The sequence below is a fragment of the Somniosus microcephalus genome, chromosome 3 (genome assembly GCF_052327205.1).
Source record: "Somniosus microcephalus isolate GS21.2 chromosome 3, FLI_Smic_1.0, whole genome shotgun sequence".
Taxonomy (NCBI): Eukaryota; Metazoa; Chordata; class Chondrichthyes; order Squaliformes; family Somniosidae; genus Somniosus; species Somniosus microcephalus.
Window position 1 is genome coordinate 256,206,253 of NC_140989.1, and position 20,482 is coordinate 256,226,734.

The window sequence follows — 20,482 nt, forward strand, 5'->3', positions numbered from 1 at the left end:
TCATACGTCATTCCTGCCATCCCAGGTATCAGCCTGGTGAATCTTCGCTGAACTCCCTCCATGGCAAGAACATCCTTCCTCAGATAAGGCGACCAAAACTGCACACAATACTCAAGATGTGGTCTCACCAAGGCCCTGTACAACTGCAGCAAGACATGCTTGTTCCTGTACTCAAACCCTCTCGCTACAAAGGCCAACATACCATTTGCCTTCTTAACCGCCTGCTGCACAGATCCAGATACACATCCATGCACCAGTCAATCCACCAACCCTTTCTTTCTCAGATTGCCTTCACACTATAACTGTAGTGTAGGTGTGAAATGGTATAGTGTAAATGCAAACTGAAGCTGGAGTCAGAGCCTGAAGAGGAGTGAGCCTCCTCGCACATTGTGGGGTACTATACAAAGTTGAGCCAGCACTAGACTATGCAATTGGAATCCTTTCCCCCCATCCACAACTGTCAGCTGTGGGTAAGTTGGTAGCACCCTTGCCTCTGAGTCAGAAGGTTGTGGGTTCAAGTCCCACTCCAGCGACTTGAGCACAGAAACCCAGTGCAGTAGTAAGGGAAGTGCTGCCCTATCAGAGGTGCCATCTTTCGGATGAGATAATGGCCCAGAAATTCGGGTCGGAGGCTTCCCGCGGGTGCAAGCCTCCGACCTGCACTTACCTTGTGCGCCGGCCATTGAGCTGTGGGCCCCCGTGGAATTGCGATCCTGGGCCTCCTCCAACTGCCGGCGTGCAGTGCTTGCATATCCCAGGGGCGCAGTTAGTTTGATGCGTCCCCTGGGATCATGTGGGCCATGGAGAGCCAATGGTAGCAGGGACTGCTTCATTCATAAGTTTGACAGGAAGACCTGTCAAGCCTATAAATACTACAAGCCCCAAAACATCACTAAATCTTCAAATACATTTTTAAAAAACCATTACATTTTAAAAATAAACTATAAATTACATGAAATAACTATTTTAAACAATAATTTAAATTTTTGAAAAAATTAATTACATTTTCTAACAGGGCTAAAAATAAACTTACCTTTCTTTAAAGTATTTAAAAATAATAAACCTGTGGAAAAAAAGTTTTACTTTTAATTAATTCACCACTTACTGCAGTGTATGTACTTTGCAGAAGGAACTATATTCTGCAGCCCCTGTATACTGCAGTACCAGTAGTGACCACCCCTGTATATAAGCCTGTGTAGTAACATTTGCATAGTAGTTCCAGGTTGTCTCCATTCAGTAAAGACCTGTTATAACCAACTCCTGCAGTCCGTGTCTTAATTATACACGGACATAATACTGGCGACGAGCAGATACGAACTTACCTACAGTCTGCACCACCTCATGGGGATCCATCCCTGAAGCGAAGTTATCAGAGGTCGAGGCCAGAAGGAAGAAAGGACCAGAAGAAACGGGCGTCGACCGTGGGCATCCGCCTCTGAGTCAGCGGAGTTGAAGATTTGCAGGAGAGGCTGTCGAGAGCGCGGCTTGGTTATCCTGTCGATGGTGCTTCAGCTAATCGGGCTGGTGGCAGGTAGTACACTGATCCTTCCTGGGCTGCGGCAGTCTAGAGCTCGAGCGGGTGGCTTTGCAACGGGGCCGAGCACCGTTGTCGGGAAGAGGAGAGAGAGAGAGGGTGGAGCACACAGGGCGCGGCCGGTGCTACGAAGTCGGGCAGCATACAGACCCGAGAAGAGGGAGGCAAGTGTCCTGCAGGGTTGTTCCGACGACGGGGAAATAATAAAAATTAAACGCGCAGAAAGCCGCAAGGAGCTGCAGTTTGCCACGGGAACCGTGGAGAGCGGCATTAGCAGCAGCGCAGGGGGAAGTGTGCGAAGACCATAGGGCGTCGCCATCAAGGCATAAAACGCCAGCAACAGTGCTAGCAACAGCGGAGAAGACAGAAAGCATGGGAGGCGCCATTTTGTTAAATCGGGGAAGAAGGCAAAGCGCGGGAGGTGCCATCTTAGATTTCCAAGATGCCGAAGATTGGCTATATCACTGCCTTCAATAATGCAATAGAAGACTGGACCACGTATGTGGAAAGAGTCGAGATATATTGCGAGGCAAACGAAGTAGCCGATGAGAAAAAGGCATCGGTACTACTAAACTTAATGGGCGCAAGAACGTACGGCTTATTGTGGGACCTGATTACGCCAGCCAAACCGAAGGCGAAGAGTTTTAACGAAATTGTTGCTATCCTACAGGAACACCTAAATCCTACACCGCTGCTGATAGCAGAAAGATTTAAATTCCACAGGAGAAATCAGCATGAAGATGAGAGCAATGCTGATTACCTTATGGAACTACGCAAGCTATCAAAGCACTGCCACTTCAGAGCAGGACTGGCAGATACCCTATGGGACAAATTTGTCTGTGGACTCCTGAGTGAAGGAACCCAGAAGAGGTTACTCTCAGAGAAAGAGCTGACGCTAGATAAGGCTTTCAGCGTGGCAGTATCGTACGAAGCAGCAGCAAGGGGAGCTGCGGAAATACAGCAAAAGCCACAGGAATACGGCACCCACGAAATGACACGGGGATTTGCAAAATGTTATCGCTGCGGCAGAACAACCCATGACCAGAAGGACTGCTGGTCCAAGGACAAAATATGCAGGCAATGCGGAAAGATGGGACACATTGCATGAGTTTGCAGGTCTGGGAAGAAGACCAACGACAACAAAAAGGCTACTAAGGAACCGTACAGGAAAGTACAAAAGATGACGGACAGTAGTTCCAAAGACCAGATGAGCGATAGTGAATCCGGGAACAAGAGACTAAGCTGTCTCAAACTTCACAACGTAATCGCAAAAGAGGATCACCGAACCATTTGGGTCACCCTCACGATAGCAGGGTCCCAAGTCAAAATGGAATTGGATACAGGGTCAGCTCTAACCATCATGAATCGCCGAGGCTACGAGCGGCTATTCTCACGCATACCCTTGAAAGACACATCCATTGTCTTGAAGACGTATACGGGGCAAAAAGTATACCCCAGAGGAAAAATAAGGGTGCCTGTCGAATACAACGGCAAGGAAATACAGAAATTGTATCTGTACATACTGCAAGATGGTGGACCACCGTTATTGGGACATGAATGGATCAGAAAGATAAGTTTAGATTGGCACTCCATTCAGGCACTGACGGTGGCTGGTAAAAAGGATGACGACGTCACTCCTGGACGATTGTCAACAATCTTAGCTAACGCCAAAGAGGTATTTCAACAAGAACTGGGAACTCTTAAAGGCGTAACCGCCTCGATAAAAATAGAAGAGAATGCAATTCCCAAGTTTTTCAAAGCAAGACCGGTACCATAAGCAATTCGACCAGGCGACGAGGCAGAGCAGGAGAATCTGGAGAATGCAGGCATGTTATCTAAGGTAGACTGGAGCGAGTGGGCGACACCCATCATTCCTGTCATGAAGAAAACGTTAAACAATAAGTCTGAGGAGCCAAGGAAGGTTCGCATCAGTGGGGACTTCAAGGTGACGGTGAGCCCAGTCCTTCACACAGTACAATATCCTCTTCCAAGGATAGAAGATATCTTCGCCTCACTATCTGGAAGAAGCGTTTTACATAAATTGACCTAGCACAAGCATATTTGCAGATGGAGGTTGAAGAATCCTCTAGGAAGTATCTCATGATAAACACTCACAAAGGTCTTTACCAGTATAATCGACTGGTATTCGGAGTAGCATCAGCTCCGGCGATATGGCAAAGAGCGATGGAACAAGTCCTGCAAGGGATTCCGGGGACTCAGTGTTACTTGGACGACATCCTCGTGACAGGTGAAGATGACAATGAACACCTTGCCAACCTAGAGCAGGTGCTCACTAGACTACGTGAACATGGGCTATGAGCCAATCGCCCCAAGTGCGAGTTTTTAAAGAAACAGATATCGTATTGTGGCCACGTGATTGATGAAGAGGGGTTACATAAGTCCCCTGACAAAATTGAAGCGGTAGTTAAGGCTCCAGCACCTGAAAATGTGTCGCAACTGAGGTCATTCCTCGGATTGGTGAATTACTACCATAAGTTTTTGCCGAATTTGTCCACAATTCTGCACCCACTGAATGCCCTACTACAAACGGGAGTAGCATGGAAATGGAGCGATGAATGTAAGCGGGACTTTCAGAAGAGTAAAGACCTAGTCACTTCAAGAGAAGTATTGGCTCACTACAACCCATCACTACCGATAAGACTGGCGTGTGATGCGTCTCCCTACGGCATTGGGGCGGTACTGTCACATAAATTCCTTGATGGTTCAGAGAGGCCGATAGCTTTTGCGTCACGCTCGTTAACTTCAGCCGAGCGTAGCTACGCCCAGATTGACAGAGGCCCTCAGCCTGGTGTGGGGGGTGAAGAAGTTCAATCACTACCTGCACGGTCAGAAATTTACTCTACTAACTGATCATCAACCTCTTGTCTCCATTTTCAACCCTCAGAAGGACGTACCGATAATGACAGCACAACGGCTACAGAGGTGGTCCCTTTTCCTAGGGGCACACCAATATGACATCGAGTACAAAGGAACTAAACAGCATGGGAATGCTGATGGATTGTCGCGCCTACCATTGCTGACGGTGGAAGAAGAACTTGCAGTGGATCCAGTGGAGATATTCCACTCAACCATAGTCGAATGTCTCCCTGTGACAAATGCAAACATAGAAAAGGAAACACGAAATGACCCGACACTCTCCTGGGTCTATGATTTAACGGTGAAGGGATGGCCAGCACATGCGAACCACTGCTGCCAGCATTCTCGCCGAGAAGAGAACAGCTGTCAGTGTGCAGAGGAACCTTGATGTGTGGATCCAGAGTAGTAATTCCACCCAAATTGAAGGATAGAGTGCTCAATGAGCTTCATGAGGGTCATCTGGGAGGGGTAAAAATGAAGAACTTAGCCAGAGCGTTTGTGTGGTGGCCGGGAATCGATAGAGAAATCAAAGAGATGACCAAGAGCTGTACAGGATGCCAGAAGGTCCAAAACGCCCCACCACAAGCCCCTCTACATCCATGGGAGTGGCCCTCATCTCCATGGCAAAGGGTGCACATTGATTTTGCTGGTCCATTTATGGACTCGATGTTTTTAATTGCGGTGGATGCACATTCAAAGTAGCCAGAGGTAATAAAAATGTCCTCAACCACCACAGAAAAAACTATCACAGCCTTACGAACCATATTCGCCAGGAATGGGCTGCCTGAACAGATTTGCTCCGACAATGGACCACAGTTTGTGTCTGAAGAGTTCCGGAGGTTCTTAAAGAACAATGGTGTTAAGCATTACACATCCGCCCCATATCATCCAGCCACTAATGGATTGGCCGAGAGGTTCGTTCAAACATTCAAGAAGGCTAACAAGGCAATGTGTAATGAAGATATACCCCTACAACACAAGGTGGATAACTTCTTGTTTGCCTACCGGAATGCGAAACATGCGGTTACCAACCAAACTCCAGCCATGATGTTCTTCAATCGAAGACTACGATGCCGCTTGGATTTGGTTAAGCCAAACATCAGAAGAGATGTGGAGAACAGGCAGTTTCAGAATATGAATGAAAGGCCAACCAGGAGTTTTAAGATAGGTCAACCAGTTTTGGCCCGGGACTACCGCACAGAGAAATGGCAGCCAGGAACGATCTGTACACGGCAAGGACCTCTAATGTATACCGTGGACGTTGGAGAGAACATTGTAAGACGCCATGCTGACCAGATTCTAGAGTCACTGGGAAACGTCAACTCCACACCACGATCTGATACACCTAGTGATGAAACCGAAGTACCAATTGCATCTACCTCAGAACCGGTGATATTGGAAGCAGGCGAACCAAACAACGACATTGATCCCGACTCAACTTTGCCAGAAGAACCTGATGCCCCAAAGAGGCATTATCCAGACAGACTCAGGAAGCCTCCTCAAAGACTGAACTTATAATTGCTTAACTTCAACTAATGTATCTAGCAACTGTAATTGTAAATATGTTATTTCATTGTTAATCGAATGTTATGTACTGTTTCGCTAAAAGGGGGGGAATTGTAGTGTATGTACTTTGCAGAAGGAACTATATTCTGCAGCCCCTGTATACTGCAGTACCAGTAGTGACCACCCCTGTATATAAGCCTGTGTAGTAACATTTGCATAGTAGTTCCAGGTTGTCTCCATTCAGTAAAGACCTGTTATAACCAACTCCTGCAGTCCGGGTCTTAATTATACACGGACATAATACTTACCTTGTAAAAAGCAGGCCTTGTGACTGCTTTTTACATGTCTAACTTCTGGAGACTTACCCTCCCGGGAAAACCTGCAAAAAAAAGATAAGTTCGATGCGCGCGCACACCTCTCCTGCGCACGCATTCGACTTCTGAACCCCTTCTTTCAGGGGAACGGAAGTGCCGGTTTCCCGCGCATGCGCAGTGCATGCAAGAAACCGTTATACCGAGGTCCCGTCTTCCCTCTCAGGTGGACGTAAAAGATCCCATGGCACTATTTCGAAGAAGAGCAGGGGAGTTATCCCCAGTGTCTTGGCCAATATTTATCCCTCAATCAACATCACTAAAAACAGATTATCTCGTCATTATTTTACTGCTTGTGGGAGCCGTGTTTCCTTCATTACAACAGTGCTTCAAAAAGTACTTCATTGGCTGTAAAGCACTTTGGGACGTCTGGTGGTTGTGAAAGGCGCTATATAAATGCAAGTCTTTCTTTCTAAACCAAGCCACTAACACTTTGTTGCCTTGGTTTACAGGCACATGTGGTAACCATTAACCTGCCATGTGGAATTCGAGCAGGGAAGCTTATACTAGGGTAGATAAATTCCAGTACACGTGTAGAAGGATAATTCCACCTGGAATTTCTGCAGGGCCTCTCCTGATCTCTAGCTCCACTCTCAGTGGTAGATTGGTGGAAATCCAGAAGAAATGGTGTAAACGGCCATTTTGTGCCATTTCTGCAGGGTTTCTGTCGATATTCCACTGAATTTATGGCCGGTGATTGGGAAAACTCCATGGACACTCTACCCCATGCCTGTCTGAGCATGTAAGCCACTAATTAAAAAAAATGAGATAGGCCAAATAAAACCTGAATTTACTAGAATCGAGCAAATTTTCTATTCCTGAAGAAAATTATATATTTGCCATAATTGGGATCAGTCTGGTTTTTCACAGTTGCTCAGGTCCCTCCCAGAAGGTCAGACCTGTTTCTCAAGCCAGGCTAACTTTACTGCCCAAATTCCCATTTCAATGCACCAAAATAATTGATTGTGGCATATGGACAATGGGGGCTACAATTTATTGACGTGGGCCTGGATCTTCTGATGGGGGCACATCTCCAGCAGGGTACTACAGCCCCCATCCTCCACCTGAATGATACCTTCCTGACCTCTGCTTTTCTTCTGGTCCTGGGTCATTTGCACACAGGAGGTGGGGAGTTGGTTCACCAGCCTTTGACATGGAATCATGCCAGACTGTGGGTGGCAGCGTGGGGGCGGGGGGGGGGGCGGGCGGAAGACTTGCCGTGGCAGGCTTCATGGAAGGAAGTGAGAGGATGGGAGCAGTCACCAAGGTACCTACATTTTTTTTTTGGTTTAATATGTTTGGTGCTGCCGCTGGGGCTTGTGGATCATCACCTTCCAAGAGTGCCAACACTGGCCCCTTGATGATCCTTTGTCTATCCTTTATCGACCTTTGAACATTGGATGCTGAGGAAGTTAACATCTGCTCTAACTCCAGATCGGCTGAAATATTTGTGGAGGCCGGTTGGAAAATCTGCCTCATGACATCTGTAGTGTGTGTAAGTACCACAATAATAGTAACTTCAGTCTGGGGACTTTTAGAATGATAGATAGTTTGTTTTAGTCAACTGATGAAAAGTGAGTCTATGAAAACCTTATTACTGCACATTAAAGAACGTGAATACAAATCATTATTACTATGGGAACAGAAAGAAAAGATTGTGCTGCTAACTGGGAATCAGTGTGGTAACAATTGGGAAGATTCCTGAATGCGTGCATATGTATAATTGTGTGACGAGCTAGAAGGTTCTGTGGCTATTAATGAAGTCAACACCTTCAGAGCAGTGGGTAGAAAACAAGTCAGTAGCCTCAGTAGTCACACATGTGGAGATAGGTGAAAGTCTTAAATGCCACTGAGCTTTTTATCTTAAAGAACCACAAGAGAAGCTATTGGCTTACAGGTCAGATTTCCTTCTGACTTTTTTACATAGAATTATATAGAATATATGGCACAGAAATAGGCCATCGGCCCACCCAGTCCATGCCGCCGTTTATGCTGCACTCAAGCCGACTCCCATCCTTCCTCATCTAACTCTATCAGCACTACCCTCAATTCCCTTCTCCCTCGTATGCTTATCTAGCTTCCCCTTAAATGTATCTATGCTATTTGCCTCAATCACACCCTTTATTAGCGAGTTCCACATTCTCACCACTCTCTGGGTAAAGAAATTTCTTCTGAATTCCCTATTTGATTTCTTGGTGACTATCTTATATTGATCATCTCTAGTTTTGCTCTTCTCCACAAGTGAAAACACTCTGTATCTACTCTATCAAAACCTTCCATAATTTTAAAGACCTCTATTAGGTCACCCCTCAGCCTCCTCTTTTCAAGAGAAAAGAGACCCAGCTGTTCATCCTTTCCTGATATGCATACCCTTGCATTTCTGGTATCATCCTTGTAAATCTTTTTTGCACCCTTTCCAGTACCTCTATATACTTTTTATAATATAGCGACCAGAATGAGACAGAGTACTCCAAGTGTTGTCTAACTAAGGTTCGATACAAGTTTAGCATAACTTCCCTACTTTTCATTTCTATCCCACTCAAAATAAACCCTAGTGCTTGGTTTGCTTTTGTTATGGCCTTATTGTCCTGTGTCGCAACTTTTAGTGATTTGTGTATTTGTACTCCCAGATCCCTTTGCTCCTCTACCCCATTTTGATTCTTATTTTCCAAGTAGTATATGACCTCCATAGTTTTCTTACCAAAATGTAATACCTCACACTTATTTATGTTGAAAATCATTTGCCAATTATATGTCCATTCTTCAAGTTTATTAATGTCTTCTTGTAATTTGTTGCAGTCCTCCTCAGGGATGACAATTTCGTGTCATCTGCAAATTTAGAAATTGCGTTTTTGATTCCAAAGTCTAAATCATTAATATAAATTGTGAACAGCAGTGGTCCCAGCACTGATCCTTGTGGAACCCCACTTCCCACCTTCTGCAACTTTGAATAGCTACCCTTTACCCCTAGTCTCTGCTTTCTGTCTTTTAGCCAGCTAGCTATTCATTCTGCTACTTGTCCCCTGACTCCATATTCTCTGAACTTATTCATTAGTCTATTATGCAGTACCTTATCGAAGGCCTTTGGAAATTTAGATATATTACATCTACTACATTACCCTTGTCTATGCTCTCTGTTACTTCTTCAAAGAATTCAACGAGGTTGGTCAAGCAAGATTTTCCCTTTTGAAAACCATGTTGACTATTCACTATTATGTTTTTGGTTTCTATATGTTTTTCTATTTTCTCCTTTAGTAGGGATGTGAAGGAATAAGCCATATTTCAGAAAGATACACCATAATATGAACAGAATTCTGATATTTATTAATACATGATATACTGGGTTTAAAAATCTAAACTGGAATTTTTTGAGGATGTAACTGGTAGAATAGATAAGCGAGAACCAGTGGATGTGGTGTATTTGGACTTTCAGAAGGCTTTTGATAAGGTCCCGCATAAGAGATTAGCGTACAAAGTTAAAGCACATGGGATTGGGGGTAAAGTACTGTCTTGGATAGAGAACTGGTTGGCTGACTGGAAGCAAAGAGTTGGAATAAACGGGTCTTTTTCCGAGTGGCAGGCAGTGACTAGTGGGGTACCGTAGGGATCGGTGCTAGGACCCCAGCTATTCACAATATATATAAATGATCTAGACGAGGGAACTAGAAGCAATATCTCCAAGTTTGCAGACGACACAAAGCTGGGTGGGCGCATGTGCTGTGAGGAGGATGCAGAGAAACTCCAGTATGATTTGGACAGGTTGGGTGATTGGGCAGATGCATGGCAAATGCAGTATAATATGGATAAATGTGAGGTTATCCACTTTGGTGGCAAAAACAGGAAGACAGATTATTATCTGAACAGCAATAGATTGGGAAAAGGGGAAGTGCAATGAGACCTGGGTGTCCTTGTGCACCAGTCGCTGAAGGTAAGCATGCAGGTGCAGCAGGCGGTTAAGAAGGCAAATGGTATGTTGGCCTTCATAGCGAGAGGATTCGAGTACAGGAACAAGGGTGTCTTTCTGCAGTTGTACAGGGCCTTGGTGAGACCACACCTTGAGTACTGTGTGCAGTTTTGGTCACCTTATCTGAGGGAGGATGTTCTTGCCATGGAGAGAGTGCAGCGAAGATTCACCAGACTGATACCTGGGATGGCAGGAATGACGTATGAGGAGAGATTGGGTCAATTAGGCTTATATTCGCTAGAGTTTAGAAGAATGAGAGGGGAATCTCATTGAAACTTATAAAATTCTAACAGGACTAGACAGACTAGATGCAGGAAGGATGTTCCCGATGGCGGTGGACTCCAGAACCAGGGGTCACAGTCTAAGGATAAGGGGTAAGCCATTTAGGACTGAGATGAGGAGGAATTTCTTCACCCATAGAGTGGTGAACCTGTGGAATTCTCTGCCACAGAGGGCAGTTGAGGCCAATTCATTAAATATATTCAAGAAGGAGTTGGATATGTTTCTTGAGGCTAAAGGGATCAAGGGATATGGGGAGAAGGCAGGGACAGCGTACTGAATTTGGATGATCAGCCATGATCTCATTGAATGGTGGAGCGGGCTCGAGGGGCAGAATGGCCTACTCCTGCTCCTATTTTCTACGTTTCTAAAGCCTCGGAGACACAGGCTGCAAACAGAAATACAGGCTTCTGAGATAAAGATCAGTTTTTAACAAAGTTGTAAACATACGAGCTTTGAAATGGGAATTGGTTAAATATACTAATGTGGCGGTACCACCGGTTGTCCCTTACATTGAGATACATCATTCCCTTTAACTTACCTTTAAATGTATCTGTTACTGCACTCAGGCTTCATTCCTGTACTCTGCGTGATGACGTCATGATGTCAGAGCTTGGAACCTTCTGGCAGTTGAGCTCGAAACCTGCTAGCAGTTGAGCTCGGAAACTTCTAGTTAGTCCTCATGGCGTCCCCGCTGGGGAAAGACCTACACCACGGTGCTCCTACAGTCAGCCATCTTACCTGCTACCTTACCTGTTGTATTTAACCTGTTCCTGTAAATAAACAACTTATTTATAGTTCGTCGAAGTCGAACTCGATTATTTAGTGGCGATGCACACGAATCGCTACACTAAAACAATTACCTATTGAAAGGGCAGTTTGGCGATTCCAGAGGGTCTGGAGTTTGGGGAAAACACAATGGAATGAACCAAGTGAAGTGTTGGAAACCAACACGTTGAACAGAAACACAAGCATTAAAAAAAAATGTGCCTTTGAAAAGATGACATCAAGTAAAAGAAACACCTGCTGGTCAAATAGTTTTTATGTTAAACTTGGAAGACAGGAAACAAGATTAAATATGCAACCAATTGAGATAGCTAGAAAACAAGTAAACTCTCAGTCAAAGTGTCTTTAATTTATACATAGTAAATATGATACCAACAAGAACACTTTGAAGATATGACTTCAATAGATACACCAAGCAATTATACTGTTGTTGTATTGAACTTGGAGCAGTTAGGAGACTCAACGTCTGCTAAAACCAGCTAAAAGTGATTTTAAGAATTGAATGGAAAATCTTCGATAAGAATGGCATCAAACAGAAACCATTGCTGTCAGATTGTTTTTATGATAGTTTTTGGAACGCCTAAAGGTGGAGACATAATTATGCATGCAATAGTTGAATTGACAGTAAGATAGAAAGCATTCAACAGAGGTATCAATAAAGACAATTAGCTTACATCAGCAGAGAGCTTCAAAGAATAAACCACTGCAAAAAGGGTATAAAAGATAGACCTTTTCAAACAGAAAGTTAGAAGTCGCTGAACGGGCCAAGCATTTCTGAACTTTACAGGCACCATCTGTAAGTTTTTAACTTTGAGTCTTGGGTAATCAAGATATTTGATTTTGGTGGATGTTCTGGATTTAGAGATAAGTAAGAAATGTAGAAATGTAACAAAGTAAAGATTTGAGAATAAGGATCTCTGAGAAATAAGAAATGTAAGCTATTTGCATTTTGAATTGTTAATGTTGCGACTGACTCAACAGCTGTTAACTGAATGTCAGCTCTTAAATAAAACTATATGGGCTAGATTTTCAGTATAGGCAGTTTTGGGGTGCTAACCTTAGCGCCCGCCCGAAGTTAGCGCCTGCCCCAAAGTAGCGCCCCGTTGCCGGAAATTCAGTGGCTTCGCCCTAAGAGGTTGGTGGAGCGCTAAAAGAGGTGTTCCACTACTATCTTTAGGCGCTAAGCCGGCGGTCCAGAGGGATAGCGCCCAGGCGGGGCGCAGCGCGGGTGCGGTCATTTTTGGACTGACAGCAGACCCCGTGGCGCCGACCAGCTCTTAAAGGGGGAAGGGACGAATTGGTCTGCTGCCACGCCCTGCACACTGCAGCCTTGCAAAGAGGCCTCAACACTGCTGCTCAGCCCTAGGGAGTCATGGCAACGCCAGAGAAGGCCCGTCAGCGTGCCCTGCGCTTCTCAGAGGGTGATCTGGACATAATGGTCACAGCTCTGGAGGTGAGGCGCAAGATCTTGTTCCCAGAGAGTGGGTGGAATCCAACCCACCACGACTACACCAAAGCCTGGAAGCAGATCGCCCAGAGGGTGACGTTCACCGGCGATGCCCCCAGGACCCACAAACAATGTCGTAAAAAATACAACGACCTGACCAGGATTGTCAGGGTGAGTACCCTTTCCAGTCTCCTCCTCATTCTTGCATGTACACCTGACATGATGGGCAAAGGGAGCTGAAAGTCCTATTGGCCAGCCCTCAGCCAGCAGCATTGGGACAGTCATGAGCATCAATTGGCCATTCGGCACTCTACACTCTGGCCAAGCTATTCCACCATGGGAGGCAGTGCACACTACATCAGGGCTTCACTCTGGCCAAGCTATTCCACCATGGGAGGCAGTGCACACTACATCAGGGCTTCACTCTGGCCAAGCTATTCCACCATGGGAGGCTGTGCACACTACATCAGGGCTTCACTCTGTCCAAGCTATTCCACCATGGGAGGCAGTGCACACTACATCAGGGCTTCACTCTGGCCAAGCTATTCCACCATGGGAGGCAGTGCACACTACATCAGGGTTTCACTCTGGCCAAGCTATTCCACCATGGGAGGCTGTGCACACTACATCAGGGCTTCACTCTGGCCAAGCTATTCCACCATGGGAGGCTGTGCACACTACATCAGAGCTTCACTCTGGCCAAGCTATTCCACCATGGGAGGCAGTGCACACTACATCAGGGCTTCACTCTGGCCAAGCTATTCCACCATGGGAGGCAGTGCACACTACATCAGGGCTTCACTCTGGCCAAGCTATTCCACCATGGGAGGCTGTGCACACTACATCAGGGCTTCACTCTGGCCAAGCTATTCCACCATGGGAGGCAGTGCACACTACATCAGGGCTACACTGCGCACTTACAGCCCGTCCTTTCTCTTGCAGGCTAAAGTAGCCTTTAATCGCCAGGCCCGTGCCAGGGGTGGCTGCGCCAAGCTGCAGAAGCTCACTCGGCTGGAGGAGCGCGTGTGTGTGCTCATGGGAGCCCGTGTGCTCATCCCCACAGCGTGCGGAGTAGCCGACCCTCCACTGCCCGGCAATGGTAAGGACCTCACCTTTTGGCCCTCTCGCATCGCACTGGCCCATCCGAGCTACCTCCTTTGCCACTGTCCCACCAATGCGCTGAATGCCACCAGTCCTAACTCCCTCGCTGACGCCGTCTCCTCACTCTGAAGCTACTCTTGTGCATTCCTGCTTTCAGCTGGTGACGACCAGGACCCTGAAGCTGCCAGTGACAGCACCTCCAAGCAGGAGGAGGAGGAGGAGCAAGTCGGACCATCGGGGGAACAGTCACGTCCCGCAGGAGAGGAGGAAATGCTTGACACCTCCTCACTGGACGAGTGCCTGGAGGAACTGTCGCAGGGCAATGCAGCTTCTGGGACCAGTGGCGTCCAGCCACCCAGGAGCCGTGCGCGTGGCCCGTGGCCTTCCCCCCAAAGGGGGCAAGGATCAGAGGGGAGTGCTGCTGATCGGCACACTCGCCGCCACCAACATGGCAAGGGTCCCCTAGTTCGGCCCCCTCCTCCCCAACGGGAGAGTCGCGACTCCAGTCCGGACACCTTCACCTCGGAGGAGGTGCGGAAGCTGGATAAGATGGCCGAGGATTCGGACCGGCGCCACACGGAGCTCATGAGCGTGGTGGGGCGCATGCCTGAGGCCATCGAGTCGCTGGCGACCAGTGTGCGCGAGTTCGGGGCAGCAAATGCCGCGAGTGGCAGCATGCTGACTGATGCCGTCAAGACCCTGGCGGATGTGATGCGGGCACACACCAGGACAACAGGGGCACTCACTGCTGCCACACGCGCTGTCTCAGGCAGGCATTGCCAGGGCAGCCGCCGCGCTGGACCATCCCAGCAAGCCGCCCCTCGGCTGATTGTTGCGGATCCTGCAGTGCGGGCCCGGCCGAGTGCCACCGTGCCACAGCGCCAGCCAGCGCATCCCAGACGCCAGCTGGCCCACATTGCGCCATCCGTCGCCGCCATTCCCCCACTGGGGCGTCAAGGGCAAGCGGCTGCAGCTGATGGTGGCCAGGCTCAGGTGCGCCACTCAGCAGACGGCCCCTCGAGGCCCAAACGCCGTGTAGGCCGCCCCCCAGCGGCATCTGGCGGAAGGGCATCTGAGCCTCAGGCGCCTTCCCCCAGCCTCGCAGCAGCCACTGGGCAGAGCTTGCGAAGGAGCAGCAGGCCGGGCAGGGGAGGCAAAAGGCTGGGCAAGGTCTCGCCCTCGCGGGCCACTCAGTAGAGGGTGTGGCCAGCTTTCCTTTTATATGGCGGTGGCCAGCTTTATTTTGCCCATGGTTGTGTTGTTGGAGGGCTTATTTTTTGCGTTAGGCCGACGCTGAGGCCTGGTTTGAAGAAATGTGGAGTGACTCCTCCCCAATTTGTGGGAGTGAGTCGTTTGTTGGGCTTTTTGTGGGGCCCGTTTATTGTTTTTGGGGATTCATGTGGGAAGGGCTTTTCATTTTTGTGCAATAAATAATTATCTTTATTCATGCAGTCTCCATGGTTGTTCTTCTTAGTGTTTGTTGGCTTCGCCGGCTGAGGGCTTGCGGAGCGGCTGCATTCATCTTCCCTCATGGCCCCTGGCCATTCCCTGACAGGGGGCTTAGAAGTACCGTGTAATAAGGTGGCGTCGTGCGGCCCTTGGCCCTGGTCGCTCCCTCCTGGGAACGTACTCCTGCACCTCCTCCTCCTCCTCCTGCTCCTCCTCCTGAGGTGCTGCTCCAACGTCAGGTGGCAGTGCCTGAGTCCTGCGGATAGCCAGGTTGTGTAGCATGCAGCAAACCACCACAAATTGGGAGACCCAGTCCGGCGAATACTGGAGAGCTCCTCCGGAGCGATCAAGGCAGCGGAACCGCTGCTTGAGGACCCCAATAGTTTGCTCGATGATGTTGCGGGTGGTTTGATGGCTCTCGTTGTAGGCCTCTTCAGCAGCGGTCCTGGGCGCGCGGAGCGGGGTCATGAGCCAGGTGCACAAAGGATAGCCTTTGTCCCCGAGTAGCCATCCTCTTGGGGGAGGTTGTGCCTCGAACATGTCATGCACAGTACTCTGCCGCAGGATAAAGGCATCGTGGCTGCTGCCTGGGAAGCTGGCATTGACAGCCATGATGCGCTGCTTGTGGTCACACACCAGCTGCACATTCAGAGAATGGTAGCCCTTCCTGTTGCGATACTGCTCGCCATGCTCCAGAGGGGCCCGCAAAGCCACATGCGTACAGTCAGTGGCGCCCTGCACCAAGGGGAATTCCCCGAGTCTGGAAAATCCCAATGCGCGCTGATGCTGGCTCTCCAGGGCCATGGGGAAGGAGATGAATTGGCTTCTCCTTCTGAACAGTGCTTCGGTCACCTGGCGGATGCAGCGATGCGCGCCGTACTGGGAGATGTTTGCTATGTCCCCAGCAGCGTATTGGAAGGAGCCGGTGGCATAGAAGTTCAATGCCACCGTCACCTTCACTTCCACCGACAGAGACGTCCTGCACCTGAGCTTTGGCCGCAGATCTCGACGAAGCAGGTGGCAGATCTCTGCAATCACCTCCTTTCGGAATCGGAGCCTTTTAACACATCGCGCGGCACTCATGTTTAGGTAGGAGCGCTGCTGGCGGTATAGCCTGACTGGGTAAGGCCTACGTGGCCGACGCCTGTAGCCCCCTCTGTCTCTAGCCAGGGCTGCCCCTCTCACAATGCATCTGCGAGCCCTACGGACATGGAGCTGCAGCTCCGCGTTGGCACCCCATGCAACCCCCATCAAATCCTGGCAAACACTCAAATTTCCAAAAGGCCACTTGCAGTGCTCTGGCCTGAGTCCAAAAATACCTGAGCTCTTGCTGCTTGAAACCAGTTAGCTATCCTCCTTGTTGTGTCTCCAGAAATGCGTTGCACAAGAGTGTTTTCTGAAAAAAGGCTGGCCTTTATACTGGAGAGCACGTCCCCTTTAATTTGCGCCCCCCGGGGCCCGCGCTGGTTGTGTTGCGTTCCTTTTTCCAAACGCTCCGGCCGCCAGCCGCACAATGGGGCGGTCCGACTGAAGTTTGGAATCGGGGCGGCCAAAGGGCGTTGCACGAGGATGTGATGTCATTTTCTGCGCGCGCATCCGGGCGGGCGCTAAACTTTGCGCCGGCGCTAACGGGCAACTTAATTTGGGGCGGGGCGCAAACTGCGCTGTGCACGGGCGCTACACGCATAGCGCCCAAAAATCACTTCTCTTAAGGCGCTAACTGCTGGCGCTAGCAACTGAAAATCTAGCCCTATATTTTTAGAATTGTCTTAAAGAGTAATTCTGTATAAACTCGCGAACCCAATTTCTGTACACTCTTTTGTAAGGAGTTGCAGAATTCTGGGGGGTATTCCGGACCCTCATAATATCCGGAAAGTTACAGTCTAGTTAAACTTATTAAAAGTGCTATCTGGAGGATGGTAACATCTTCAGTCGTTCCTTTCCTTTAGGGAGAGATAGCCTGAACCTTTAGACCCATTTAAGCATCTTATAGAATTCGGCTATCTCCAATTTAAGTTGAAGGTGAACGTCTGGGGAATACGCCTGATATGGGGTAGCCCGAACAGGGCTAGGACTTGTAATTATCCCTTCAGGGATTCCGTTATTTTTTCAACTACCGATGTTAAGCTGACTTTTTTCTTGTAAATTAATTCCTGGGATGTAGGCGTCGCTGACAAGGCCAGCATTTATTGCCCTTGAGAAGATGGTGGTGAGCCACCACCTTGAACCGCTGCAGTCCATGTGGTGAAGGTGCTCCCACAGTGCTGTTACGGAGGGAGTTCCAGGATTTTGACCCAGCGACAATGAAGGAACGGCGATATATTTCCAAGTCAGGATGGTGTGTGACTTGGAGGGGAACTTGGAGGTGGTGGTGTTCCCATGTGCCTGCTGCCCTTGTCCTTCTAGGTGGTAGAGGTCGCAGGTTAGGGAGGTGCTGTTGAAGAAGCCTTGGCGAGTTGCTACAGTGCATCTTATAAATGGTACACACTGCAGCCATGGTACGCCGGTGGTGGAGAAAGTGAATGTTTAAGGTGGCGGATGGGGTGCCAATCAAGTGGACTGCTTTGTCCTGGATGGTGTTGAGCTTCTTGAGTGTTGTTGGAGCTGCACTCATCCAGGCAAGTGGAGAGTATTCCATCACACTCCTGACTTGTGCCTTATAGATGTTGGAAAGGCTTTGGGGAGTCAGGAGGTGAGACACTCGCTGCAGAAGACCCAGACTCTGACCTGCTCTTGTAGCCACAGTATTTATGTGGCTGGTCCAGTTAAGTTTCCTGTCAATGGTAACCCCATGGATGTTGATGGGGGGGGATTCGGCGATGGTAATGCCATTGACTATCAAGGGGCGGTGGTTAGATGCTCGCTTGTTGGAGATAGTCATTGCCTGGCACTTGTGTGACGTGAATGTTACTTGCCACCTATCAGTCCAAGCCTGAATGTCATCCAGGTCTTGCTACATGTGGACATGGACTGCTTCATTATCTGAGGAGTTGTGAATGGAACTGAACACTGTGCAATCATCAGCGAACATCACCCCATCAGAGTTTTCCCCTGATTCCCATTGACTTCAATTTTACTAGGGCACCTTGATGCCACACTCAGTCAAATGCTGCCTTGATGTCAAGGGCAGTCACTCTCACCTCACCTCTGGAATTCATCTCTTTTGTCCGTGTTTGGACCAAGGCTGTAATGAGGTCTGGAGCCGAGGGGTCCTGGCAGAACCCAAACTGAGCATCAGTGAGCAGATTATTGGTGAGTGACGCTTGATAACACTGTCGATGATATCTTCCATCACTTTTCTGATGATTGAGAGTAGACTGATGGGGCGGTAATTGGCCAGATTGCTTTGTCCTGCTTTTTGTGGACAGGACATATCTGGGCAGTTTTCACATTGTCGGGTAAATGCCAGTGTTGTAGCTGTACTGGAACAGCTTGGCTAGAGGCTCGGCTAGTTCGAGAACACAAGTCTTCAGCATGACAGCCGCGATGTTGTCAGGGCCCATAACCTTTGCTGCATCCAGTGCACTCAGCCGTTTCTTGATATCATGTGGAATGAATCGAATTTGCTGAAGACTGGCTTCTGTGATCTATAGTTTCCGGGACATGTTCTATCACCCTTCTTAAATATAGGTATTATGTTAGCTATCTGCCAGTCCGCTGGCACTACACCTTTTCTAACAAATTATTAAATATGTGTAATAGTACCTCTGCTATCTCTTCCCTAGATTCTTTTAAAATGTGCAGATGCAATCTGTCCAGACCAGGGTTTTTATCCTTTTTTGGAGTTTGATTAGTTTATTTAATATTTCTCCACTTTTTATTTTAAACGTGGCTATATCATTTCTAATCTCATCTTCCAATGTCATGTCCACCTGATCCATCTCTCTGTTAAATACTGAAGCAAAATAATTAATTAATATTTCTGCCATTTCGCTATTGCTGCCTGTGATTTTTTTTCCTGACTGTCCTTTAGTGGCCCATCCCGACTTTCCTTTTTTTAATTAAAAATAAAAACAGAAATTGCTGGAAATACTCAGCAGGTCAGGCAGCATCTGTGGAGAGAGAAACAGAGTTAACGTTTCAGATCGATGACCCTTCGTCAAAACTGGAAAAAGCTGGAGATGGAGCAGGTTTTTAAGCAAGTGCAGGGGCAGGGAGAGGGGAGGAATGAACAAAAGGGAAGGTCTGTGACAGGATGGAAGGCAGGAGAGATTAAGAGACAAAAGGGATGATGGTGCAAGGCAAAAGGAGATGGTAATGGGACAAGTTAAGAAACAAAAGATGGCTCTAGATGAAGTGTAAATGGCGATGACAGAATGAAAGACAGCTGCCATGTGAGAGAGAGAAAAAAAATGGAAAAAATGATAGGGGCAGGTTATGGTCTGAAATTGTTGAATTCGATGTTGAGTCCAGAAGGCTGTAAAGTGCCTAACTGAAAGATGAGATGCTGTTCCTCGAGCTTACGTTGAGCTTCATTGGAGCACTGTAAGAGGCCGAGGACAGAGAGGTCTGAGTGGGAGTGGAGCGGAGAATTAAAGTGACGGGCGACTGGAAACTCAGGGTCACCCTTACAGACTGAACGGAGGTGTTCCGCAAAGCGGTCACCCAATCTGCGTTTGGTCTCCCCAATGTAGAGGAGACCGCATCGTGAGCATTTTTTATTTATGTGATGTAAGTATTTGGGTATTTATGGATCTTAATAGAAAGGGAACAATCATTATACTCTGTGCACAGTAACAGACAAAGGGGTAGTTTTGACTTTTTGTGATAGTGTAAGTGGGTCGATGGAAGTCAATGGAAATAACAATCGGGAGAGATACAAAATGGTGTCGATTCACTATCACCCATTTTACACTGACGCACAAAGTCAATATTACCCCCAAATCTATAGGGTTTAAGCAGAATGGATGTGTACAAACCAGTTTCCATTTTCAGCATCAGTATATGGTAGCTCTGGTGTCCAAATGTGAGTTTGATTTAATTTTAAGCGTGGTGACTGGTCATTAGCTCTTTGTGGGTGTACTGGCCGCGCTAGACATAATGTCCATCGGTCCAGCACAGTGGGTAAAACCTCCTTGTAGTGAAGGGTAGGCAAAGGTATAATTACTAGTTACTGGTTAGGTAACCTTACATCCCAATGGCCCTGAGTGGATGGGCCATTTTGGGAC